This window comes from Scyliorhinus canicula, chromosome 2 (genome assembly GCF_902713615.1).
Source record: "Scyliorhinus canicula chromosome 2, sScyCan1.1, whole genome shotgun sequence".
NCBI classification, from domain to species: domain Eukaryota; kingdom Metazoa; phylum Chordata; class Chondrichthyes; order Carcharhiniformes; family Scyliorhinidae; genus Scyliorhinus; species Scyliorhinus canicula.
The window spans coordinates 269,718,340-269,725,478 of record NC_052147.1 but is presented as its reverse complement, the minus strand read 5'-3'; positions in this window follow the sequence as shown (position 1 = coordinate 269,725,478).

Sequence of the window (7,139 nt, the reverse complement as noted above, 5' to 3'; positions counted from 1 at the left end):
ACTTTTAATTCCAGACTTTTATTGAATTCAAATTTCACCATCTGCAGTGGCGGGATTTGAACCTGGGTCCCCAGAGCATTACCCTGGGTTTCTGATCTACTAGACCAGTGACAATACAGAAAGCCACTGTCTCCCTGAAATAGTACCACTGTCTTTAAAATAGACTGAATAATATTGTCGATAAACAACCAGGGCTGGAGTTCCCCATCCCAATGCAACTCCCAAGCCTCCACCACTCCCCAACATATCAACAACAATAAGCACACCACCCCACCCCAAACAGGCTTTAAAACTAGTGGCTGGACCCTAATTCTGATATTTCTGCTCCATTCCCATTGCCAGCAGTTTTGAATGGAACAGGATAAGGAGGTGAGTTATGAGCCTACATCCAGCTGCCCTGACATTTTCGGCTCCATGGCTGAAGTGGGCATTTCACCATCCCTCGAATTTTCATAGTGCCAGGCTGAGATTTGAAGGTGACATGGTTCACATCAGCTTTGAGATGTTATGAACCATCAGGGGACCCTGGCTTAGAGTCAGGGGGCCATACGCAAGTTACATTTAAATGGTGTTGCCAACTCATAAGCCATAATGAGATAAGGTATAATTGGGCAGCACGGTAGCATAGTGGTCAGCACTATGGCTTCACAGCGCGAGGATCCCAGATTCAATTCCTGGCCTGGGTCACTGTCTGTGCGGAGTCTGCACGTTCTCTCCGTGTATGCGTGGGTTTCCTCCGGGTGCTCCTGTTTCCTCCCACAAGTCCCGAAAGGTGCACTGTTAGGTAATTTGGACATTCTGAATTCTCCCTCTGTGTACCCAAACAGGTGCCGGAGTGTGGCAACTAGGGGCTTTTCACAGTAACTTCATTGCAATGTTAATGTAAGCCTACTTGTGACAATAAAGATTATTATTAAGTTATGTATTTTTAATACAGCGATTGAGAAAAGAGCTTTGTTTTGAAAAGGTAGGTGACCAATAAAAAGATTAAAGAGCACTGTGACTGTTACTGAGCTCCTGAGTGGGACCTGATCAATAGTCTTCTGAAAATCCACATATACACACATTTACTGGTTCCCCTTAATCCATTTTGCAAGTTACATCTGCAAAAAACTCAAATAGATTGATCAAACATGATTTAACTTCCTTAAATCCATGTTGATTCTACCCAAACATTTTCTAAGTGTCTCGTTATCACATCCTTTACAATAGATTTCAGCTTTTCATATTACTGATGTCAGGTTAACAGCTTTGTAGTTCTCAGTTTTATCTCTCTCTCCTTTCGTAAATAGTGTGGTGACATTTTCTCCCTTCCAAACTTCAGGAACTGTTCCAGAATCAATTGAATTTTGTAAGATGCCTTCTGACGCATCGATTAGCTCCACAGCCACCTCTTTCAAAATTCTGGGATGGAGATACTGAGGTCCAGAGAATTTGTCAACTTTTAGTCCCGTTATATTTCTCTCAGTCTAGCATATCAAAGGGAGTATTTACGTATTCAAAATTGGCATGAAGCCGAATTTTCCCAGCTTCCGCCATTCTCCCACCCGTCAGCGCAGGATGATGCCAGCGAGAGTCATTACTCGTCTCCACCACTAGAGACCAGAGGTGATGACCACGCTGGGGGGCTCTGAGGGTACTGCAGCCCTCGGAAGATTTTGTACATGACAGGGCAATGCCATGGCAGTGTCAGGTTGGCGCTGCCAGGATCGTAGGATGTCAGGGGCGTGGGGCCTGAAGTAGACACCTTTGGAGGGCTCTGATGTCAGCGGTACTTGGGGAGGGGGAGAAGGGACTGTTGCCAGCGAGGATGATGGTGGGGGGGGGGGGAGGGGGGAGGACATTGAAACCCCAATAACAAAGATAGTGGCAGGGGGAGGGCCTGTTACTTTGAGATCGGGGGGTCCGATTTCTGTGAAGCTGGGCTTGCCAGCGTGTTTCAGCCCTGCCCTTCTCCATGCCCATGTAAATCTAATCCACCCCCTTCCAAAAAAGTTCTAGGTGTGGGTGGATCGCAATCTGGATCGCGCTGACATCCCAACAGGAATCACAACGTGTTTCCCGCTGAAGACACCACTTAAAAGTTTTCACATTCTAACTACTCTCCGCTTAAAGAAATTTCACTGAATTCTCTGTGTTGGATTTTTTAATGACTATCATATTTAAGGCTCAAGTTTTGGTCTGGTCCCCATAATCTAGTTGTTCTCGTGCATGGTTACAAGACGTTAATGTGAAGGCACGACAAGGAATTGAGAAGGCAAATGGAATGCTATCATTTATCACATGAGGAATTGAACATCAGAGTAAGGATGTTATGCAGCAGCTACACAGGGCACAGGCAAAACCACAGCGAGTGATTTTCCATCCACATTCTGCCCCACACAAATTCCAATATAGAACATAGAACATAGAACATAGAACACTACAGCGCAGTACGGGCCCTTCGGCCCTCGATGTTGCGCCGACCTGTGAAACCATCTGAAGCCTATCTGACCTACACTATTCCATTTTCATCCATATGTCTATCCAGTGACCACTTAAATGCCCTTAAAGTTGGCGAGTCTACTACTGTTGCAGGCAGGGCGTTCCACACCCCTACTACTCTCTGAGTAAAGAAACTGCCTCTGACATCTGTCCTATATCTCTCACCCCTCAATTTAAAGCTATGTCCCCTCGTGTTGGTCATCACCATCCGAGGAAAAAGACTCTCACTGTCCACCCTATCTAACCCTCTGACTATCTTATATGTCTCTATTAAGTCACCTCTCAGCCTTCTCCTCTCTAACGAAAACAACCTCAATTCCCTGAGCCTTTCCTCGTAAGACCTTCCCTCCATACCAGGCAACATCCTAGTAAATCTCCTCTGAACCCTTTCCAAAGCTTCCACATCCTTCCTATAATGTGGTGACCAGAACTGCACGCAGTACTCCAGGTGTGGCCGCACCAGAGTTATGTACAGCTGCAGCATGACCCTGTGGTTCCGAAACTCAATCCCCCTGCTTATAAAGGCTAGCACACCATATGCCTTCTTAACAGCCCTATTAACCTGGGTGGCAACTTTCAAGGATTTATGTACCTGGATGCCGAGATCTCTCTGTTCATCTACACTACCAAGAATCTTGCCATTAGCCCAGTACTCTGCATTCCTGTTACTCCTTCCAAAGTGAACCACCTCACACTTTTCCGCATTAAACTCCATCTGCCACCTCTCAGCCCAGCTCTGCAGCTTATCTATGTCCCTCTGTATCCTATAACATCCTTCAGCACTATCCACAACTCCACCGACCTTCGTGTCATCTGCAAATTTACTAACCCATCCTTCTACACCCTCTTCCAGGTCATTTATAAAAATGACAAACAGCAGTGGCCCCAAAACAGATCCTTGCGGTACACCACTAGTAACTGAACTCCAGGATGAACATTTGCCATCAACCACCACCCTCTGTCTTCTTTCAGCTAGCCAATTACTGATCCAAACCGCTAAATCACCTTCAATTCCATACTTCCTTATTTTCTGCAATAGCCTACCGTGGGGAACCTTATCAAACGCCTTACTGAAATCCATATACACCACATCAACAGCTTTACCCTGATCCACCTGTTTGGTCACCTTCTCAAAAAACTCAATAAGGTTTGTGAGACATGACCTACCCTTCACAAAACCGTGTTGAGTATCGCTAATCAACTTGTTCTTTTCAAGATGATTATAAACCCTATCTCTTATAACCTTTTCCAACATTTTACCCACAACCGAAGTAAGGCTCACAGGTCTATAATTACCAGGGTTGTCTCTACTCCCCTTCTTGAACAAGGGGACAACATTTGCTATCCTCCAGTCTTCCGGCACTATTCCTGTCGACAAAGACGACATAAATATCAAGGACAAAGGCTCTGCAATCTCCTCCCTGGCTTCCCAGAGAATCCTAGGATAAATCCCATCTGGCCCAGGGGACTTATCTATTTTGACATTTTCTAAAATTGCTAACACCTCCTCCTTTTGAACCTCAATTCCATCTAGCCTGGTCGACTGTACCTGAGTGTTCTCCTCGACAATATTGTCTTTCTCCAGTGTAAACACTGACGAAAAATATCCATTTAATGCTTCCCCTATCTCCTCTGATTCCACACACAACTTTCCACTACTATCCTTGATTGGCCCTAATCTTACTCGAGTCATTCTTTTGTTCCTGATATACCTATAGAAAGCCTTAGGGTTTTCCTTGATCCTATCCGCCAACGACTTTTCGTGTCCTCTCCTCGCTCTTCTTAACTCTCCCTTTAGGTCCTTCCTGGCTAACTTGTAACTCTCAAGTGCCCTAACTGAGCCTTCATGTCTCATCCTAACATAAGCCTTCTTCTTCCTCTTGACAAGTGCTTCAACTTCCTTAGTAAACCACGGCTCCCTTGCTCGACAACTTCCTCCCTGCCTGACAGGTACATACTTATCAAGGACACGCAGTAGCTGTTCCTTGAAAAAGCTCCACATTTCGATTGTAACCAACCCCTGCAGTTTCCTTCCCCATCCTATACCTCCTAAATCTTGCCGAATAGCATCATAATTGCCTTTCCCCCAGCTATAATTCTTGCCTTGCGGTATATACCTATCCCTGCCCATTGCTAAAGTAAACATAACCGAGTTGTGATCACTATCACCAAAGTGCTCACCTACATCTAAATCTAACACCTGGCCGGGTTCATTACCCAGTACCAAATCCAATGTGGCCTCGCCCCTTGTTGGTCTGTCTACATACTGTGTCAGAAAACCCTCCTGCACACACTGCACAAAAACTGACCCATCTATAGTACTCGAACTATAGTATTTCCAGTCAATATTTGGAAAGTTAACGTCCCCCATAACAACTACCCTGTTACTCTCGCTCCTGTCAAGAATCATCTTTGCAATCCTTTCCTCGACATCTCTGGGACTATTCGGAGGTCTATAGACAACTCCCAACAGGGTGACCTCTCCTCTACTGTTCCTAACCTCGGCCCATACTGCCTCAGTAGACGAGTCCTCAAGCGTCCTTTCTACCGCCGTAATACTTTCCTTGATTAACAATGCCACACCCCCCCCTCTTTTACCATCTTCTCTGTTCTTACAGAAACATCTAAATCCTGGAACCTGCAACAACCATTCCTGTCCCTGCTCTACCCATGTCTCCGAAATCGCCACAACATCGAGATCCCAGGTACCAACCCATGCTGCAAGCTCACCCACCTTATTCCGGATGCTCCTGGCGTTGAAGTAGACACACTTCAAACCAGCGTCCTGCTTGCCGGTGCCCTCTTTCGAACTTTTAACCCGATCCCTGACCTCGCTACTCTCAACATCCTGTACACTGGGACTACAATTTAGGTTCCCATCCCCCTGCTGAATTAGTTTAAACCCCGCCGAAGAGCACTAGCAAATCTCCCCCCCAGGATATTGGTACCCCTCTGGTTCAGGTGAAGACCATCCTGTTTGTAGAGGTCCCACCTACCCCAGAATGAGCCCCAATTATCCAGGAAACCAAAACCCTCCCTCCTGCACCATCCCTGTATGTTGGGAAAATACCAGGAGACCCCTGAAACGGAATTTGCGCCAGGCATCAAGATGTTCGCCATGTTCCTGAGCCCTCCCAGCAGACGTAATCTGGTTCATGCCCAGCGATGGCATGAAGATCATCAGTCATTTAAATAGATTTTAATGTGCAAAGTCAACTTGACGTCAAATCTTCAAGGAACATGCAATATTTCCATCCATCGGCATGACATGGCATTGGGAGGGATTATTACTGGTCTCCACAAATGGCGACAAGGCATAATGATCATGCTGGGGACCCCAAGGCCATTGTATCACCCAAGTAGTCGGAGAATTGGCAGGGCAGAGCCTCCTGCACCTTGACAGTGCCAACGTGGCACTGCCAAGGGACAAGGCCTGAAGGAGGGTCCAAAAGGGGGGTGGGGCCTTTGGCGATCCCAGAGCCAAGTGTTGCTCACTTAGGAGGGGACCTAATACTGGTGAGAATATGCATCTGTTGTTCATTGCCCTTGCCCATCTAGTGTAGCCATCTGGGATGGCCACTTCCAACTAGGTGCAGAGGAACTCGCAAAGCCTGGCGGGTAAAATGGACAAGCCAAGACTCAGGCCGCCTCAGCGCCTGAAATGCATATTTGTCAGCAAAGGTCCAGACAGTATCAAAACCCCGTCCAATTAGAATGGTAATAGAGCCGATTAGCGTTTGATGGCCCATCTCCACCAAATAATAGGACTGGTACTCAAGCAACCGGGACAGTCCCAAGCATTTCGGTGCCATTCCCTGTTCAAGGGAAATGCAAACAATGGGGTCAATGACCGCTTGGGACATGCCCAGCCAGCCAGATACCCGCCCACTTATTGGCTAAGGAATCGAACGGAGTGATCAGGGATCCTCCAATTAGTGGGGTCCAAATCAAAGGACCGCCCATAAGAGCGCAAAAACCCCCTGAGTATAAGAAGAGTTCACCATATGTTCGCTCTCGTTTGGCCTTGGTACCCCGGTCACGGCCATCAGCAATCGCAGCAACACCAGAAGCGAGTCCAAGTTCAACGCCTACTACTAGGCGAATGAGGCCAGCTGAGCAGCAGTTACTCCTTAGAACCCAAGAGATCCAGGATTGAACAGAGGCCACTGTTTTCTAACCTAAGCTGGGTGCCCGAAGTTAAGTACAGGTTGTCTTAGTTGATAGGTGTAGTTAGCTAGTAGTGTTTATGTTGCATGACTAATTGTGTGTAAATAAAGTACCCATGACCTGGTGTTTGGCTCTTTGATCGATAGCCAGTTGAAACTTGTGGTGGTATCTGTGTTGTTCCTTGTGTCTTAATAAAGCTTGTAGTCTTAAAGTTGAAGTGGATGCTTTATTGTGAGTTTGTTCTCTCTTCAATGCTTAACTTAATGTTACATCTGTGCTGTTAGTTTGTGTCTTGCTACCAGCTCCCGTTCCTGTGAAGTGTGTCCTGACTTCCTGTTCATGTGTATTTATATCTCTCAAGTGCTCCCTCAAGTGCTTGCTCAGTTGTATTGCATCTACACAGATATAAAATCACCACATCCCCCCTTTTTCCTTTACATATTTTCTGAACGTTGTTAAAGAAAATTGTACAAAACAGTTAGATTACT